General features: G+C 42.7%; 18 non-coding genes across 18 annotated transcripts; all 18 read left to right on the plus strand.

Moving 5' to 3' along the window:
* Window positions 1-90: 90 nt before the first annotated feature.
* On the plus strand, window positions 91-173 carry TRNAL-CAG (transfer RNA leucine (anticodon CAG)). Its single transcript has one exon. It is a non-coding gene; the product is annotated as a tRNA-Leu (tRNA).
* A 189-nt stretch (window positions 174-362) lies between these two features.
* On the plus strand, window positions 363-445 carry TRNAL-AAG (transfer RNA leucine (anticodon AAG)). Its single transcript has one exon. It is a non-coding gene; the product is annotated as a tRNA-Leu (tRNA).
* Window positions 446-2,186: 1,741 nt separating this feature from the next.
* On the plus strand, window positions 2,187-2,269 carry TRNAL-CAG (transfer RNA leucine (anticodon CAG)). The gene has a single exon. It is a non-coding gene; the product is annotated as a tRNA-Leu (tRNA).
* A 190-nt stretch (window positions 2,270-2,459) lies between these two features.
* TRNAL-AAG (transfer RNA leucine (anticodon AAG)) lies at window positions 2,460-2,542 on the plus strand. The gene has a single exon. It is a non-coding gene; the product is annotated as a tRNA-Leu (tRNA).
* Window positions 2,543-3,567: 1,025 nt separating this feature from the next.
* On the plus strand, window positions 3,568-3,650 carry TRNAL-UAG (transfer RNA leucine (anticodon UAG)). The gene has a single exon. It is a non-coding gene; the product is annotated as a tRNA-Leu (tRNA).
* A 632-nt stretch (window positions 3,651-4,282) lies between these two features.
* TRNAL-CAG (transfer RNA leucine (anticodon CAG)) lies at window positions 4,283-4,365 on the plus strand. Its single transcript has one exon. It is a non-coding gene; the product is annotated as a tRNA-Leu (tRNA).
* A 189-nt stretch (window positions 4,366-4,554) lies between these two features.
* TRNAL-AAG (transfer RNA leucine (anticodon AAG)) lies at window positions 4,555-4,637 on the plus strand. The gene has a single exon. It is a non-coding gene; the product is annotated as a tRNA-Leu (tRNA).
* Window positions 4,638-5,664: 1,027 nt separating this feature from the next.
* On the plus strand, window positions 5,665-5,747 carry TRNAL-UAG (transfer RNA leucine (anticodon UAG)). Its single transcript has one exon. It is a non-coding gene; the product is annotated as a tRNA-Leu (tRNA).
* A 632-nt stretch (window positions 5,748-6,379) lies between these two features.
* On the plus strand, window positions 6,380-6,462 carry TRNAL-CAG (transfer RNA leucine (anticodon CAG)). The gene has a single exon. It is a non-coding gene; the product is annotated as a tRNA-Leu (tRNA).
* Window positions 6,463-7,760: 1,298 nt separating this feature from the next.
* On the plus strand, window positions 7,761-7,843 carry TRNAL-UAG (transfer RNA leucine (anticodon UAG)). The gene has a single exon. It is a non-coding gene; the product is annotated as a tRNA-Leu (tRNA).
* Window positions 7,844-8,475: 632 nt separating this feature from the next.
* TRNAL-CAG (transfer RNA leucine (anticodon CAG)) lies at window positions 8,476-8,558 on the plus strand. The gene has a single exon. It is a non-coding gene; the product is annotated as a tRNA-Leu (tRNA).
* Window positions 8,559-8,747: 189 nt separating this feature from the next.
* On the plus strand, window positions 8,748-8,830 carry TRNAF-AAA (transfer RNA phenylalanine (anticodon AAA)). Its single transcript has one exon. It is a non-coding gene; the product is annotated as a tRNA-Phe (tRNA).
* Window positions 8,831-10,571: 1,741 nt separating this feature from the next.
* TRNAL-CAG (transfer RNA leucine (anticodon CAG)) lies at window positions 10,572-10,654 on the plus strand. Its single transcript has one exon. It is a non-coding gene; the product is annotated as a tRNA-Leu (tRNA).
* Window positions 10,655-10,843: 189 nt separating this feature from the next.
* TRNAL-AAG (transfer RNA leucine (anticodon AAG)) lies at window positions 10,844-10,926 on the plus strand. Its single transcript has one exon. It is a non-coding gene; the product is annotated as a tRNA-Leu (tRNA).
* A 2,014-nt stretch (window positions 10,927-12,940) lies between these two features.
* Window positions 12,941-13,023, plus strand: TRNAF-AAA (transfer RNA phenylalanine (anticodon AAA)). Its single transcript has one exon. It is a non-coding gene; the product is annotated as a tRNA-Phe (tRNA).
* Window positions 13,024-15,037: 2,014 nt separating this feature from the next.
* On the plus strand, window positions 15,038-15,120 carry TRNAF-AAA (transfer RNA phenylalanine (anticodon AAA)). The gene has a single exon. It is a non-coding gene; the product is annotated as a tRNA-Phe (tRNA).
* Window positions 15,121-16,146: 1,026 nt separating this feature from the next.
* Window positions 16,147-16,229, plus strand: TRNAL-UAG (transfer RNA leucine (anticodon UAG)). Its single transcript has one exon. It is a non-coding gene; the product is annotated as a tRNA-Leu (tRNA).
* A 632-nt stretch (window positions 16,230-16,861) lies between these two features.
* Window positions 16,862-16,944, plus strand: TRNAL-CAG (transfer RNA leucine (anticodon CAG)). The gene has a single exon. It is a non-coding gene; the product is annotated as a tRNA-Leu (tRNA).
* Window positions 16,945-17,473: the final 529 nt, after the last annotated feature.

Here is a 17,473-nt window from a genome sequence, read left to right on the forward strand (position 1 = left end):
GCTTATAATGGGATAAATAAATTGAGGGCATGCCTTTTCGGTACCAAACTTGCATGGCTTTCTGGCTTGTGGAAGGTGCTGCAAATGCAAGTCAGGATGGCCGAGTGGTCTAAGGCGCTGCGTTCAGGTCGCAGTCTCTTCTGGAGGCGTGGGTTCAAATCCCACTTCTGACAACCCTGTGTTTAATCTTCTTTTTTCTTGAGGGAGAAAATCAGATCATTTTCCTCACATGGGCTTATTTGGTTGTCTTTTTGGAAAAGTGCAGTGAGTTTCTTTCTTGCTATAGCCACTTATGGCCTAAGATGTGTGTTTTTTTTGTTCACACTATCTTTCTCACTATGTAGATGGACAAGCAACATGTGGTCAGGATGGCCGAGTGGTCTAAGGCGCTGCGTTAAGGCCACAGTCTCTCCTGGAGGCGTGGGTTCAAATCCCACTTCTGACAAAACTTTAAGTCCATTTTGTCACTGCGTTCCTTCAGAATCTCAGCTAAAAATTGGCAGTGCATATAATATCTGAATAAGTACCAAACTTCAGTTTCAACTGCAAATGAATTTGCCCAATTCTGTCTTCAAGCTCGTATAATATTCTTCTAGCACTAGTGGTGTTTTATGTGTTTTTTGGGGGGTGCCTAAAAAATCCCTTTTATTGAAGAAATGGCTTACATTCAGTCTTGTGATATTTTTGGTTTCCAATAAGTAGATTTTTAATTTTATGTAACCTCATTTTCTAATGATCCATTCAAGAGATGTTTCCACTATGAAATGAAGAGCAAGGGGAAAGAGCACAAATGATAGAGCCAGTGAGTGAGATGGGATGTTGAGGAAGGAGAGAATGAAACGAAGACAGAGTGAGTGAACGGCAGGTAGGCATAGAAGAGGAGACTAGAAGGGAAGGTGACTTGCTTTTCCCTGCTCTTGACCTCCCACCCATCTCAAACCAATCACAAACATACCTTCTATTCAACGTTGGTATGCAGAACTTCACTCCTCAGCCAGTGAGGGTGAGTCCCAAGCCAGGGGCTAGAGAGCAAAAGAATGGATGTGCTCAGACGTTCCTTGCTAGGGACAGTTGATCTGAAACAAGGCCTGCTCTCTTGTTTCCAGCAAGGAACTAGAAATTCTGCATGAATCTGCAAGGCACATTGACAGCATAAATTTGCATAAACTGCCCCACCTTCTGCCTTCCTACTTCCTGAGCAGTAGTTGTTTGTGTATAAAGAGAGAGGTCGCAGGCAAGGTAATTTTGTGAGTAGGATACAGAACCCTAAATAGCTGGTGAGAGGTATAAGTTATTCTAAAAGCATAAAAACAGTACACCTGTGAAATGAAATGCTTTCATATGTGATCTTCTGTGTTTATTGTCCTGTGCAAAAAGTTGCACCTTGTGTTTGAAGGTTGAAATTATTTCAAGCTTGCATGGACGCAGAAATTTCTGAGTGACTTTTATACATTTCTTAGGACTCTCCACTGTTAGGATGGCCGAGTGGTCTAAGGCGCTGTGTTTAGTCCGCAGTCTCCTCTGGAGGAGTGGGTTCGAATCCCACTTCTGATATGACTTTTGGAGATATAATCTTCTTCATCAGGATAACATCTGATGGAAGTTGCATCTCTTCGTCTTCACCTGGGACGTTATTCCGTCCTCGTCTAGTCAAGAGAGCTTGGGTTTCTCATATATTTCTGTTGTACAAAGTCTTGCTGATAAAGTGCAATCCTTACCAAATGAGCTTAGGACCCATGTAAGAGCTCATCTAGAAGAGTCATGCTCTTGTATTCCCTGGCCAGACAGGCCATGCAAATTTGGAAGAATGCCAAGCACCTGGTAGACAGCTGTACTCCAGCACACTTACAGCAATGTCCTCAGGGCTGTGATCAGGGGCTGCTTAGATTTGCGTATTTCACCCTATGTTGTGACATTGAGCTCCCTTGTTGAATTTGCTTTAGTCAGCCAAGATGTGGCTGTTGACTCAATTTCAAAGCAGCTTTGGGCCGTTCAAGTGGCTGGTGAATAGCACTTTCTCTTTGTACGCTTTAAAGGTCTAAAGAGTTCTTCATAGGTACTGCTCTGTATGGATTGTTCAAAGATCTGTTGGAAATGCTTATAATGGGATAAATAAATTGAGGGCATGCCTTTTCGGTACCAAACTTGCATGGCTGTCTGGCTTGTGGAAGCTGCTGCAAATGCAAGTCAGGATGGCCGAGTGGTCTAAGGCGCTGCATTCAGGTTGCAGTCTCTTCTGGAGGAGTGGGTTCAAATCCCACTTCTGACAAACCTGTGTTTAATCTTCTTTTTTCTTGAGGGAGAAAATCAGATCATTTCCCTCACATGGGCTTATATGGTTGTCTTTTTGGAAAAGTGCAGTGAGTTTTTTTCTTGCTATAGCCACTTATGGCCTAAGATGTGTGTTTTTTTTTGTTCACACTATCTTTCTCACTATGTAGATGGACAAGCAACATGTGGTCAGGATGGCTGAGTGGTCTAAGGCGCTGCGTTAAGGCCGCAGTCTCTCCTGGAGGCGTGGGTTCGAATCCCACTTCTGACAAAACTTTAAGTCCATTTTGTCATTGCGTTCCTTCAGAATCTCAGCTAAAAATTGGCAGTGCATATAATATCTGAATAAGTACCAAACTTCAGTTTCAACTGCAAATGAATTTGCCCAATTCTGTCTTCAAGCTCGTATAATATTCTTCTAGCACTAGTGGTGTTTTATGTGTTTTTTGGGGGGTGCCTAAAAAATCCCTTTTATTGAAGAAATGGCTTACATTCAGTCTTGTGATATTTTTGGTTTCCAATAAGTAGATTTTTAATTTTATGTAACCTCATTTTCTAATGATCCATTCAAGAGATGTTTCCACTATGAAATGAAGAGCAAGGGGAAAGAGCACAAATGATAGAGCCAGTGAGTGAGATGGGGTGTTGAGGAAGGAGAGAATGAAACAAAGACAGAGTGAGTGAACGGCAGGTAGGCATAGAAGAGGAGACTAGAAGTGAAGGTGACTTGCTTTTCCCTGCTCTTGACCTCCCACCCATCTCAAACCAATCACAAACATACCTTCTATGCAACGTTGGTATGCAGAACTTCACTCCTCAGCCAGTGAGGGTGAGTCCCAAGCCAGGGGCTAGAGAGCAAAAGAATGGATGTGCTCAGACGTTCCTTGCTAGGGACAGTTGATCTGAAACAAGGCCTGCTCTCTTGTTTCCAGCAAGGATCTAGAAATTCTGCATGAATCTGCAAGGCACATTGACAGCATAAATTTCCATAAACTGCCCCACCTTCTGCCTTCCTACTTCCTGAGCAATAGTTGTTTGTGTATAAAGAGAGAGGTCGCAGGCAAGATAATTTTGTGAGTAGGATACAGAACCCTAAATAGCTGGTGAGAGGTATAAGTTATTCTAAAAGCATAAAAACAGTACACCTGTGAAATGAAATGCTTTCATATGTGATCTTCTGTGTTTATTGTCCTGTGCAAAAAGTTGCACCTTGTGTTTGAAGGTTGAAATTATTTCAAGCTTGCATGGACGCAGAAATTTCTAAGTGATTTTATACATTTCTTAGGACTCTTCACTGTCAGGATGGCCGAGTGGTCTAAGGCGCTGTGTTTAGGCTGCAGTCTCCTCTGGAGGTGTGGGTTCGAATCCCACTTCTGAAATGACTTTTGGAGATATAATCTTCTTCATCAGGATAACATCTGATGGAAGTTGCATCTCTTCGTCTTCACCTGGGACGTTATTCCGTCCTCGTCTAGTCAAGAGAGCTTGGGTTTCTCATATATTTCTGTTTTACAAAGTCTTGCTGATAAAGTGCAATCCTTACCAAATGAGCTTAGGACCCATGTAAGAGCTCATCTAGAAGAGTCATGCTCTTGTATTCCCTGGCCAGACAGGCCATGCAAATTTGGAAGAATGCCAAGCACCTGGTAGACAGCTGTACTCCAGCACACTTACAGCAATGTCCTCAGGGCTGTGATCAGGGGCTGCTTAGATTTGTGTATTCCACCCTATGTTGTGACATTGAGCTCCCTTGTTGAATTTGCTTTAGTCAGCCAAGATGTGGCTGTTGACTCAATTTCAAAGCAGCTTTGGGCCGTTCAAGTGGCTGGTGAATAGCACTTTCTCTTTGTACTCATTAAAGGTCTAAAGAGTTCTTCATAGGTACTGCTCTGTATGGATTGTTCAAAGATCTGTTGGAAATGCTTATAATGGGATAAATAAATTGAGGGCATGCCTTTTCGGTACCAAACTTGCATGGCGGTCTGGCTTGTGGAAGGTACTGAAAATGCCAGTCAGGTTGGCCGAGTGGTCTAAGGCGCTGCGTTCAGGTCGCAGTCTCTTCTGGAGGCGTGGGTTCAAATCCCACTTCTGACAAACCTGTGTTTAATCTTCTTTTTTCTTGAGGGAGAAAATCAGATCATTTTCCTCACATGGGCTTATATGGTTGTCTTTTTGGAAAAGTGCAGTGAGTTTTTTTCTTGCTATAGCCACTTATGGCCTAAGATGTGTGTTTTTTTTGTTCACACTATCTTTCTCACTATGTAGATGGACAAGCAACATGTGGTCAGGATGGCCGAGTGGTCTAAGGCGCTGCGTTAAGGCCGCAGTCTCTCCTGGAGGCATGGGTTCGAATCCCACTTCTGACAAAACTTTAAGTCCATTTTGTCTCTGCGTTCCTTCAGAATCTCAGCTAAAAATTGACAGTGCATATAATATCTGAATAAGTACCAAACTTCAGTTTCGACTGCAAATGAATTTTTCCCAATTCTGTCTTCAAGCTCGTATAATATTCTTCTAGCACTAGTGGTGTTTTATGTGTTTTTTGGGGGGTGCCTAAAAAATCCCTTTTATTGAAGAAATGGCTTACATTCAGTCTTGTGATATTTTTGGTTTCCAAAAAGTAGATTTTTAATTTTATGTAACCTCATTTTCTAATGATCCATTCAAGAGATGTTTCCACTATGAAATGAAGAGCAAGGGGAAAGAGCACAAATGATAGAGCCAGTGAGTGAGATGGGGTGTTGAGGAAGGAGAGAATGAAACAAAGACAGAGTGAGTGAACGGCAGGTAGGCATAGAAGAGGAGACTAGAAGTGAAGGTGACTTGCTTTTCCCTGCTCTTGACCTCCCACCCATCTCAAACCAATCACAAACATACCTTCTATGCAACGTTGGTGTGCAGAACTTCACTCCTCAGCCAGTGAGGGTGAGTCCCAAGCCAGGGGCTAGAGAGCAAAAGAATGGATGTGCTCAGACGTTCCTTGCTAGGGACAGTTGATCTGAAACAAGGCCTGCTCTCTTGTTTCCAGCAAGGAACTAGAAATTCTGCATGAATCTGCAAGGCACATTGACAGCATAAATTTGCATAAACTGCCCCACCTTCTGCCTTCCTACTTCCTGAGCAGTAGTTGTTTGTGTATAAAGAGAGAGGTCGCAGGCAAGGTAATTTTGTGAGTAGGATACAGAACCCTAAATAGCTGGTGAGAGGTATAAGTTATTCTAAAAGCATAAAAACAGTACACCTGTGAAATGAAATGCTTTCATATGTGATCTTCTGTGTTTATTGTCCTGTGCAAAAAGTTGCACCTTGTGTTTGAAGGTTGAAATTATTTCAAGCTTGCATGGACGCAGAAATTTCTAAGTGACTTTTATACATTTCTTAGGACTCTTCACTGTCAGGATGGCCGAGTGGTCTAAGGCGCTGTGTTTAGGCTGCAGTCTCCTCTGGAGGCGTGGGTTCGAATCCCACTTCTGAAATGACTTTTGGAGATATAATCTTCTTCATCAGGATAACATCTGATGGAAGTTGCATCTGTTCGTCTTCACCTGGGACGTTATTCCGTCCTCGTCTAGTCAAGAGAGCTTGGGTTTCTCATATATTTCTGTTTTACAAAGTCTTGCTGATAAAGTGCAATCCTTACCAAATGAGCTTAGGACCCATGTAAGAGCTCATCTAGAAAAGTCATGCTCTTGTATTCCCTGGCCAGACAGGCCATGCAAATTTGGAAGAATACCAAGCACCTGGTAGACAGCTGTACTCCAGCACACTTACAGCAATGTCCTCAGGGCTGTGATCAGGGGCTGCTTAGATTTGTGTATTCCACCCTATGTTGTGACATTGAGCTCCCTTGTTGAATTTGCTTTAGTCAGCCAAGATGTGGCTGTTGACTCAATTTCAAAGCAGCTTTGGGCCGTTCAAGTGGCTGGTGAATAGCACTTTCTCTTTGTACTCATTAAAGGTCTAAAGAGTTCTTCATAGGTACTGCTCTGTATGGATTGTTCAAAGATCTGTTGGAAATGCTTATAATGGGATAAATAAATTGAGGGCATGCCTTTTCGGTACCAAACTTGCATGGCAGTCTGGCTTGTGGAAGGTACTGAAAAAGCAAGTCAGGATGGCCGAGTGGTCTAAGGCGCTGCGTTCAGGTCGCAGTCTCTTCAGGAGACGTGGGTTCAAATCCCACTTCTGACAAACCTGTGTTTAATCTTCTTTTTTCTTGAGGGAGAAAATCAGATCATTTCCCTCACATGGGCTTATATGGTTGTCTTTTTGGAAAAGGGCAGTGAGTTTTTTTCTTGCTATAGCCACTCATGGCCTAAGATGTGTGTTTTTTTTGTTCACACTATCTTTCTCACTATGTAGATGAACAAGCAACTTGTGGTCAGGATGGCCGAGTGGTATAAGGCACTGCATTAAGGCCACAGTCTCTCCTGGAGGCGTGGGTTCGAATCCCACTTCTGACAAAACTTTAAGTCCATTTTGTCTCTGCGTTCCTTCAGAATCTCAGCTAAAAATTGGCAGTGCATATAATATCTGAATAAGTACCAAACTTCAGTTTCAACTGCAAATGAATTTGCCCAATTCTGTCTTCAAGCTCGTATAATATTCTTCTAGCACTAGTGGTGTTTTATGTGTTTTTTGGGGGGTACCTAAAAAATCCCTTTTATTGAAGAAATGGCTTACATTCAGTCTTGTGATATTTTTGGTTTCCAATAAGTAGATTTTTAATTTTATGTAACCTCATTTTCTAATGATCCATTCAAGAGATGTTTCCACTATGAAATGAAGAGCAAGGGGAAAGAGCACAAATGATAGAGCCAGTGAGTGAGATGGGGTGTTGAGGAAGGAGAGAATGAAACAAAGACAGAGTGAGTGAACGGCAGGTAGGCATAGAAGAGGAGACTAGAAGGGAAGGTGACTTGCTTTTCCCTGCTCTTGACCTCCCACCCATCTCAAACCAATCACAAACATACCTTCTATTCAACGTTGGTATGCAGAACTTCACTCCTCAGCCAGTGAGGGTGAGTCCCAAGCCAGGGGCTAGAGAGCAAAAGAATGGATGTGCTCAGACGTTCCTTGCTAGGGACAGTTGATCTGAAACAAGGCCTGCTCTCTTGTTTCCAGCAAGGAACTAGAAATTCTGCATGAATCTGCAAGGCACATTGACAGCATAAATTTGCATAAACTGCCCCACCTTCTGCCTTCCTACTTCCTGAGCAGTAGTTGTTTGTGTATAAAGAGAGAGGTCGCAGGCAAGGTAATTTTGTGAGTAGGATACAGAACCCTAAATAGCTGGTGAGAGGTATAAGTTATTCTAAAAGCATAAAAACAGTACACCTGTGAAATGAAATGCTTTCATATGTGATCTTCTGTGTTTATTGTCCTGTGCAAAAAGTTGCACCTTGTGTTTGAAGGTTGAAATTATTTCAAGCTTGCATGGTCGCAGAAATTTCTGAGTGACTTTTATACATTTCTTAGGACTCTCCACTGTCAGGATGGCCGAGTGGTCTAAGGCGCTGTGTTTAGGCCGCAGTCTCCTCTGGAGGCGTGGGTTCGAATCCCACTTCTGACATGACTTTTGGAGATATAATCTTCTTCATCAGGATAACATCTGATGGAAGTTGCATCTGTTCGTCTTCACCTGGGACGTTATTCCGTCCTCGTCTAGTCAAGAGAGCTTGGGTTTCTCATATATTTCTGTTGTACAAAGTCTTGCTGATAAAGTGCAATCCTTACCAAATGAGCTTAGTACCCATGTAAGAGCTCATCTAGAAGAGTCATGCTCTTGTATTCCCTGGCCAGACAGGCCATGCAAATTTGGAAGAATGCCAAGCACCTGGTAGACAGCTGTACTCCAGCACACTTACAGCAATGTCCTCAGGGCTGTGATCAGGGGCTGCTTAGATTTGCGTATTCCACCCTATGTTGTGACATAGAGCTCCCTTGTTGAATTTGCTTTAGTCAGCCAAGATGTGGCTGTTGACGCAATTTCAAAGCAGCTTTGTGCCGTTCAAGTGGCTGGTGAATAGCACTTTCTCTTTGTACGCTTTAAAGGTCTAAAGAGTTCTTCATAGGTACTGCTCTGTATGGATTGTTCAAAGATATGTTGGAAATGCTTATAATGGGATAAATAAATTGAGGGCATGCCTTTTCGGTACCAAACTTGCATGGCTGTCTGGCTTGTGGAAGCTGCTGCAAATGCAAGTCAGGATGGCCGAGTGGTCTAAGGCGCTGCGTTCAGGTTGCAGTCTCTTCTGGAGGCGTGGGTTCAAATCCCACTTCTGACAAACCTGTGTTTAATCTTCTTTTTTCTTGAGGGAGAAAATCAGATCATTTCCCTCACATGGGCTTATATGGTTGTCTTTTTGGAAAAGTGCAGTGAGTTTTTTTCTTGCTATAGCCACTCATGGCCTAAGATGTGTGTTTTTTTTGTTCACACTATCTTTCTCACTATGTAGATGAACAACCAACTTGTGGTCAGGATGGCCGAGTGGTCTAAGGCACTGCATTAAAGCCGCAGTCTCTCCTGGAGGCGTGGGTTTGAATCCCACTTCTGACAAAACTTTAAGTCCATTTTGTCTCTGCGTTCCTTCAGAATCTCAGCTAAAAATTGGCAGTGCATATAATATCTGAATAAGTACCAAACTTCAGTTTCAACTGCAAATGAATTTGCCCAATTCTGTCTTCAAGCTCGTATAATATTCTTCTAGCACTAGTGGTGTTTTATGTGTTTTTTGGGGGGTGCCTAAAAAATCCCTTTTATTGAAGAAATGGCTTACATTCAGTCTTGTGATATTTTTGGTTTCCAATAAGTAGATTTTTAATTTTATGTAACCTCATTTTCTAATGATCCATTCAAGAGATGTTTCCACTATGAAATGAAGAGCAAGGGGAAAGAGCACAAATGATAGAGCCAGTGAGTGAGATGGGGTGTTGAGGAAGGAGAGAATGAAACAAAGACAGAGTGAGTGAACGGCAGGTAGGCATAGAAGAGGAGACTAGAAGGGAAGGTGACTTGCTTTTCCCTGTTCTTGACCTCCCACCCATCTCAAACCAATCACAATCATACCTTCTATTCAACGTTGGTATGCAGAACTTCACTCCTCAGCCAGTGAGGGTGAGTCCCAAGCCAGGGGCTAGAGAGCAAAAGAATGGATGTGCTCAGACGTTCCTTGCTAGGGACAGTTGATCTGAAACAAGGCCTGCTCTCTTGTTTCCAGCAAGGAACTAGAAATTCTGCATGAATCTGCAAGGCACATTGACAGCATAAATTTGCATAAACTGCCCCACCTTCTGCCTTCCTACTTCCTGAGCAGTAGTTGTTTGTGTATAAAGAGAGAGGTCGCAGGCAAGGTAATTTTGTGAGTAGGATACAGAACCCTAAATAGCTGGTGAGAGGTATAAGTTATTCTAAAAGCATAAAAACAGTACACCTGTGAAATGAAATGCTTTCATATGTGATCTTCTGTGTTTATTGTCCTGTGCAAAAAGTTGCACCTTGTGTTTGAAGGTTGAAATTATTTCAAGCTTGCATGGACGCAGAAATTTCTGAGTGACTTTTATACATTTCTTAGGACTGTCCACTGTCAGGATGGCCGAGTGGTCTAAGGCGCTGTGTATAGGCCGCAGTCTCCTCTGGAGGCGTGTTTTCAAATCCCACTTCTGACATGACTTTTGGAGATATAATCTTCTTCATCAGGATAACATCTGATGGAAGTTGCATCTCTTCGTCTTCACCTGGGACGTTATTCCGTCCTCGTCTAGTCAAGAGAGCTTGGGTTTCTCATATATTTCTGTTGTACAAAGTCTTGCTGATAAAGTGCAATCCTTACCAAATGAGCTTAGGACCCATGTAAGACCTCATCTAGAAGAGTCATGCTCTTGTATTCCCTGGCCAGACAGGCCATGCAAATTTGGAAGAATGCCAAGCACCTGGTAGACAGCTGTACTCCAGCACACTTACAGCAATGTCCTCAGGGCTGTGATCAGGGGCTGCTTAGATTTGCGTATTCCACCCTATGTTGTGACATTGAGCTCCCTTGTTGAATTTGCTTTAGTCAGCCAAGATGTGGCTGTTGACGCAATTTCAAAGCAGCTTTGGGCCGTTCAAGTGGCTGGTGAATAGCACTTTCTCTTTGTACGCTTTAAAGGTCTAAAGAGTTCTTCATAGGTACTGCTCTGTATGGATTGTTCAAAGATCTGTTGGAAATGCTTATAATGGGATAAATAAATTGAGGGCATGCCTTTTCGGTACCAAACTTGCATGGCTTTCTGGCTTGTGGAAGGTGCTGCAAATGCAAGTCAGGATGGCCGAGTGGTCTAAGGCGCTGCGTTCAGGTCGCAGTCTCTTCTGGAGGCGTGGGTTCAAATCCCACTTCTGACAACCCTGTGTTTAATCTTCTTTTTTCTTGAGGGAGAAAATCAGATCATTTTCCTCACATGGGCTTATTTGGTTGTCTTTTTGGAAAAGTGCAGTGAGTTTCTTTCTTGCTATAGCCACTTATGGCCTAAGATGTGTGTTTTTTTTGTTCACACTATCTTTCTCACTATGTAGATGGACAAGCAACATGTGGTCAGGATGGCCGAGTGGTCTAAGGCGCTGCGTTAAGGCCACAGTCTCTCCTGGAGGCGTGGGTTCAAATCCCACTTCTGACAAAACTTTAAGTCCATTTTGTCACTGCGTTCCTTCAGAATCTCAGCTAAAAATTGGCAGTGCATATAATATCTGAATAAGTACCAAACTTCAGTTTCAACTGCAAATGAATTTGCCCAATTCTGTCTTCAAGCTCGTATAATATTCTTCTAGCACTAGTGGTGTTTTATGTGTTTTTTGGGGGGTGCCTAAAAAATCCCTTTTATTGAAGAAATGGCTTACATTCAGTCTTGTGATATTTTTGGTTTCCAATAAGTAGATTTTTAATTTTATGTAACCTCATTTTCTAATGATCCATTCAAGAGATGTTTCCACTATGAAATGAAGAGCAAGGGGAAAGAGCACAAATGATAGAGCCAGTGAGTGAGATGGGGTGTTGAGGAAGGAGAGAATGAAACGAAGACAGAGTGAGTGAACGGCAGGTAGGCATAGAAGAGGAGACTAGAAGGGAAGGTGACTTGCTTTTCCCTGCTCTTGACCTCCCACCCATCTCAAACCAATCACAAACATACCTTCTATTCAACGTTGGTATGCAGAACTTCACTCCTCAGCCAGTGAGGGTGAGTCCCAAGCCAGGGGCTAGAGAGCAAAAGAATGGATGTGCTCAGACGTTCCTTGCTAGGGACAGTTGATCTGAAACAAGGCCTGCTCTCTTGTTTCCAGCAAGGAACTAGAAATTCTGCATGAATCTGCAAGGCACATTGACAGCATAAATTTGCATAAACTGCCCCACCTTCTGCCTTCCTACTTCCTGAGCAGTAGTTGTTTGTGTATAAAGAGAGAGGTCGCAGGCAAGGTAATTTTGTGAGTAGGATACAGAACCCTAAATAGCTGGTGAGAGGTATAAGTTATTCTAAAAGCATAAAAACAGTACACCTGTGAAATGAAATGCTTTCATATGTGATCTTCTGTGTTTATTGTCCTGTGCAAAAAGTTGCACCTTGTGTTTGAAGGTTGAAATTATTTCAAGCTTGCATGGACGCAGAAATTTCTGAGTGACTTTTATACATTTCTTAGGACTCTCCACTGTTAGGATGGCCGAGTGGTCTAAGGCGCTGTGTTTAGTCCGCAGTCTCCTCTGGAGGAGTGGGTTCGAATCCCACTTCTGATATGACTTTTGGAGATATAATCTTCTTCATCAGGATAACATCTGATGGAAGTTGCATCTCTTCGTCTTCACCTGGGACGTTATTCCGTCCTCGTCTAGTCAAGAGAGCTTGGGTTTCTCATATATTTCTGTTGTACAAAGTCTTGCTGATAAAGTGCAATCCTTACCAAATGAGCTTAGGACCCATGTAAGAGCTCATCTAGAAGAGTCATGCTCTTGTATTCCCTGGCCAGACAGGCCATGCAAATTTGGAAGAATGCCAAGCACCTGGTAGACAGCTGTACTCCAGCACACTTACAGCAATGTCCTCAGGGCTGTGATCAGGGGCTGCTTAGATTTGCGTATTTCACCCTATGTTGTGACATTGAGCTCCCTTGTTGAATTTGCTTTAGTCAGCCAAGATGTGGCTGTTGACTCAATTTCAAAGCAGCTTTGGGCCGTTCAAGTGGCTGGTGAATAGCACTTTCTCTTTGTACGCTTTAAAGGTCTAAAGAGTTCTTCATAGGTACTGCTCTGTATGGATTGTTCAAAGATCTGTTGGAAATGCTTATAATGGGATAAATAAATTGAGGGCATGCCTTTTCGGTACCAAACTTGCATGGCTGTCTGGCTTGTGGAAGCTGCTGCAAATGCAAGTCAGGATGGCCGAGTGGTCTAAGGCGCTGCGTTCAGGTTGCAGTCTCTTCTGGAGGAGTGGGTTCAAATCCCACTTCTGACAAACCTGTGTTTAATCTTCTTTTTTCTTGAGGGAGAAAATCAGATCATTTCCCTCACATGGGCTTATATGGTTGTCTTTTTGGAAAAGTGCAGTGAGTTTTTTTCTTGCTATAGCCACTCATGGCCTAAGATGTGTGTTTTTTTTTGTTCACACTATCTTTCTCACTATGTAGATGAACAACCAACTTGTGGTCAGGATGGCCGAGTGGTCTAAGGCACTGCATTAAAGCCGCAGTCTCTCCTGGAGGCGTGGGTTTGAATCCCACTTCTGACAAAACTTTAAGTCCATTTTGTCACTGCGTTCCTTCAGAATCTCAGCTAAAAATTGGCAGTGCATATAATATCTGAATAAGTACCAAACTTCAGTTTCAACTGCAAATGAATTTGCCCAATTCTGTCTTCAAGCTCGTATAATATTCTTCTAGCACTAGTGGTGTTTTATGTGTTTTTTGGGGGGTGCCTAAAAAATCCCTTTTATTGAAGAAATGGCTTACATTCAGTCTTGTGATATTTTTGGTTTCCAATAAGTAGATTTTTAATTTTATGTAACCTCATTTTCTAATGATCCATTCAAGAGATGTTTCCACTATGAAATGAAGAGCAAGGGGAAAGAGCACAAATGATAGAGCCAGTGAGTGAGATGGGGTGTTGAGGAAGGAGAGAATGAAACGAAGACAGAGTGAGTGAACGGCAGGTAGGCATAGAAGAGGAGACTAGAAGGGAAGGTGACTTGCTTTTCCCTGCTCTTGACCTCCCACCCATCTCAAACCAATCACAAACATACCTTCTATTCAACGTTGGTATGCAGAACTTCACTCCTCAGCCAGTGAGGGTGAGTCCCAAGCCAGGGGCTAGAGAGCAAAAGAATGGATGTGCTCAGACGTTCCTTGCTAGGGACAGTTGATCTGAAACAAGGCCTGCTCTCTTGTTTCCAGCAAGGAACTAGAAATTCTGCATGAATCTGCAAGGCACATTGACAGCATAAATTTGCATAAACTGCCCCACCTTCTGCCTTCCTACTTCCTGAGCAGTAGTTGTTTGTGTATAAAGAGAGAGGTCGCAGGCAAGGTAATTTTGTGAGTAGGATACAGAACCCTAAATAGCTGGTGAGAGGTATAAGTTATTCTAAAAGCATAAAAACAGTACACCTGTGAAATGAAATGCTTTCATATGTGATCTTCTGTGTTTATTGTCCTGTGCAAAAAGTTGCACCTTGTGTTTGAAGGTTGAAATTATTTCAAGCTTGCATGGACGCAGAAATTTCTGAGTGACTTTTATACATTTCTTAGGACTCTCCACTGTTAGGATGGCCGAGTGGTCTAAGGCGCTGTGTTTAGTCCGCAGTCTCCTCTGGAGGAGTGGGTTCGAATCCCACTTCTGATATGACTTTTGGAGATATAATCTTCTTCATCAGGATAACATCTGATGGAAGTTGCATCTCTTCGTCTTCACCTGGGACGTTATTCCGTCCTCGTCTAGTCAAGAGAGCTTGGGTTTCTCATATATTTCTGTTGTACAAAGTCTTGCTGATAAAGTGCAATCCTTACCAAATGAGCTTAGGACCCATGTAAGAGCTCATCTAGAAGAGTCATGCTCTTGTATTCCCTGGCCAGACAGGCCATGCAAATTTGGAAGAATGCCAAGCACCTGGTAGACAGCTGTACTCCAGCACACTTACAGCAATGTCCTCAGGGCTGTGATCAGGGGCTGCTTAGATTTGCGTATTTCACCCTATGTTGTGACATTGAGCTCCCTTGTTGAATTTGCTTTAGTCAGCCAAGATGTGGCTGTTGACTCAATTTCAAAGCAGCTTTGGGCCGTTCAAGTGGCTGGTGAATAGCACTTTCTCTTTGTACGCTTTAAAGGTCTAAAGAGTTCTTCATAGGTACTGCTCTGTATGGATTGTTCAAAGATCTGTTGGAAATGCTTATAATGGGATAAATAAATTGAGGGCATGCCTTTTCGGTACCAAACTTGCATGGCTGTCTGGCTTGTGGAAGCTGCTGCAAATGCAAGTCAGGATGGCCGAGTGGTCTAAGGCGCTGCGTTCAGGTTGCAGTCTCTTCTGGAGGAGTGGGTTCAAATCCCACTTCTGACAAACCTGTGTTTAATCTTCTTTTTTCTTGAGGGAGAAAATCAGATCATTTCCCTCACATGGGCTTATATGGTTGTCTTTTTGGAAAAGTGCAGTGAGTTTTTTTCTTGCTATAGCCACTCATGGCCTAAGATGTGTGTTTTTTTTTGTTCACACTATCTTTCTCACTATGTAGATGAACAACCAACTTGTGGTCAGGATGGCCGAGTGGTCTAAGGCACTGCATTAAAGCCGCAGTCTCTCCTGGAGGCGTGGGTTTGAATCCCACTTCTGACAAAACTTTAAGTCCATTTTGTCACTGCGTTCCTTCAGAATCTCAGCTAAAAATTGGCAGTGCATATAATATCTGAATAAGTACCAAACTTCAGTTTCAACTGCAAATGAATTTGCCCAATTCTGTCTTCAAGCTCGTATAATATTCTTCTAGCACTAGTGGTGTTTTATGTGTTTTTTGGGGGGTGCCTAAAAAATCCCTTTTATTGAAGAAATGGCTTACATTCAGTCTTGTGATATTTTTGGTTTCCAATAAGTAGATTTTTAATTTTATGTAACCTCATTTTCTAATGATCCATTCAAGAGATGTTTCCACTATGAAATGAAGAGCAAGGGGAAAGAGCACAAATGATAGAGCCAGTGAGTGAGATGGGGTGTTGAGGAAGGAGAGAATGAAACAAAGACAGAGTGAGTGAACGGCAGGTAGGCATAGAAGAGGAGACTAGAAGTGAAGGTGACTTGCTTTTCCCTGCTCTTGACCTCCCACCCATCTCAAACCAATCACAAACATACCTTCTATTCAACGTTGGTATGCAGAACTTCACTCCTCAGCCAGTGAGGGTGAGTCCCAAGCCAGGGGCTAGAGAGCAAAAGAATGGATGTGCTCAGACGTTCCTTGCTAGGGACAGTTGATCTGAAACAAGGCCTGCTCTCTTGTTTCCAGCAAGGAACTAGAAATTCTGCATGAATCTGCAAGGCACATTGACAGCATAAATTTCCATAAACTGCCCCACCTTCTGCCTTCCTACTTCCTGAGCAATAGTTGTTTGTGTATAAAGAGAGAGGTCGCAGGCAAGATAATTTTGTGAGTAGGATACAGAACCCTAAATAGCTGGTGAGAGGTATAAGTTATTCTAAAAGCATAAAAACAGTACACCTGTGAAATGAAATGCTTTCATATGTGATCTTCTGTGTTTATTGTCCTGTGCAAAAAGTTGCACCTTGTGTTTGAAGGTTGAAATTATTTCAAGCTTGCATGGACGCAGAAATTTCTGAGTGACTTTTATACATTTCTTAGGACTCCTCACTGTCAGGATGGCCGAGTGGTCTAAGGTGCTGTGTTTAGGCCGCAGTCTCCTCTGGAGGCGTGGGTTCGAATCCCACTTCTGAAATGACTTTTGGAGATATAATCTTCTTCATCAGGATAACATCTGATGGAAGTTGCTTCTGTTCGTCTTCACCTGGGACGTTATTCCATCCTCGTCTAGTCAAGAGAGCTTGGGTTTCTCATATATTTCTGTTGTACAAAGTCTTGCTGATAAAGTGCAATCCTTACCAAATGAGCTTAGGACCCGTGTAAGAGCTCATCTAGAAGAGTCATGCTCTTGTATTCCCTGGCCAGACAGGCCATGCAAATTTGGAAGAATGCCAAGCACCTGGTAGACAGCTGTACTCCAGCACACTTACAGCAATGTCCTCAGGGCTGTGATCAGGGGCTGCTTAGATTTGCGTATTCCACCCTATGTTGTGACATTGAGCTCCCTTGTTGAATTTGCTTTAGTCAGCCAAGATGTGGCTGTTGACTCAACTTCAAAGCAGCTTTGGGCCGTTCAAGTGGCTGGTGAATAGCACTTTCTCTTTGTACGCTTTAAAAGTCTAAAGAGTTCTTCATAGGTACTGCTCTGTATGGATTGTTCAAAGATCTGTTGGAAATGCTTATAATGGGATAAATAAATTGAGGGCATGCCTTTTCGGTACCAAACTTGCATGGCTGTCTGGCTTGTGGAAGGTGCGGAAAATGCAAGTCAGGATGGCCGAGTGGTCTGAGGCGCTGCGTTCAGGTCGCAGTCTCTTCTGGAGGCGTGGGTTCAAATCCCACTTCTGACAAACCTGTGTTTAATCTTCTTTTTTCTTGAGGGAGAAAATCAGATCATTTCCCTCACATTGCCTTATATGGTTGTCTTTTTGGAAAAGTGCAGTGAGTTTTTTTCTTGCTATAGCCACTCATGGCCTAAGATGTGTGTTTTTTTTGTTCACACTATCTTTCTCACTATGTAGATGAACAAGCAACTTGTTGTCAGGATGGCCGAGTGGTCTAAGGCACTGCATTAAGGCCGCAGTCTCTCCTGGAGGCGTGGGTTTGAATCCCACTTCTGACAAAACTTTAAGTCCATTTTGTCTCTGCGTTCCTTCAGAATCTCAGCTAAAAATTGGCAGTGCATATAATATCTGAATAAGTACCAAACTTCAGTTTCAACTGCAAATGAATTTGCCCAATTATGTCTTCAAGCTCGTATAATATTCTTCTAGCACTAGTGGTGTTTTATGTGTTTTTTGGGGGGTGCCTAAAAAATCCCTTTTATTGAAGAAATGGCTTACATTCAGTCTTGTGATATTTTTGGTTTCCAATAAGTAG

This window comes from Lissotriton helveticus, chromosome 8 (assembly GCF_964261635.1).
Source record: "Lissotriton helveticus chromosome 8, aLisHel1.1, whole genome shotgun sequence".
In the NCBI taxonomy this organism is placed as follows: Eukaryota; Metazoa; Chordata; class Amphibia; order Caudata; family Salamandridae; genus Lissotriton; species Lissotriton helveticus.